This window comes from Gossypium hirsutum, chromosome A02, assembly GCF_007990345.1.
Source record: "Gossypium hirsutum isolate 1008001.06 chromosome A02, Gossypium_hirsutum_v2.1, whole genome shotgun sequence".
Classification (NCBI taxonomy): domain Eukaryota; kingdom Viridiplantae; phylum Streptophyta; class Magnoliopsida; order Malvales; family Malvaceae; genus Gossypium; species Gossypium hirsutum.
The window spans coordinates 21,764,146-21,765,036 of NC_053425.1; the positions used below are offsets into that span (position 1 = coordinate 21,764,146).

Sequence of the window (891 nt, forward strand, 5' to 3'; positions counted from 1 at the left end):
AATTGAATCTTAACACAATTCAAATGATACAACAGTTTGTTCAGTTTGATGGTTTGCAGGACGAGGATCCAAACACTTATTTAGCAAATTTTCTAGAATTCTACGACATTTTTAAGATCAATGGCGTTTCTGACGATTCCATTCGCCTTCGGTTGTTCCCATTCTCATTAAGGAACAAAGCTAAACAGTGGTTAAACTCGTTACCACGAGGGTCAATCACAACTTGGGAACAAATGACCGAAAAATTTTTACTAAAATATTTTTTGCCGGCTAAAACGGCTAAACTAATGAATGATATTTCTTCTTTTGTGCAGATGGATTTAGAAACACTTTATGATGCATGGGAGAGATATAAGGATCTATTGAGAAGGTGCCCTCACCATGGGTTACCTCTATGGCTGCAGGTTCAGACTTTTTACAACGGTGTGAATCCCTTGACAAGGCAACTTATCGATGTAGCCGCTGGTGGAACATTAAACAACAAAACACCTGAAGAGGCTTACGAATTTATTGAAGAGATGTCACTGAATAACTATCAGTGGCAAGTCATGAGAACGAAGCCGACGAAAGCTGCTGGTGTTTTCAAACTCGATGCGGTTACTATGCTATCTAACCAGGTAAAACTTTTAAATAAAAAGATTGATGGTTTCTATGGTTCTACTCAGTTACATCTAGTGATGAGGTGTGATTCAAATGGAGGAGGAGTAAATAACACAGATTATCCACCCTTCAATCCTAGCACCGAGGAGGAACAGATCCACTATATGGGTAATAATTCTAGATCTCAAAATAACACATACAGTAACACTTATAATGCAGGTTGGAGGAACCATCCCAATTTCTCGTGAGGTGGTCAAGGAAATCAACGACCACAACATCCTCCAGGTTTCC

The 891-nt window shown here is 39.1% G+C and overlaps 1 non-coding gene across 1 annotated transcript; it reads right to left on the reverse strand.

Annotated features, from left to right (window-relative positions):
• Positions 1–281: 281 nt before the first annotated feature.
• Positions 282–388, reverse strand: LOC121216323 (small nucleolar RNA R71). Its single transcript, XR_005912490.1, has one exon. It is a non-coding gene; the product is annotated as a small nucleolar RNA R71 (small nucleolar RNA).
• Between the last annotated feature and the right edge of the window lie 503 nt (positions 389–891).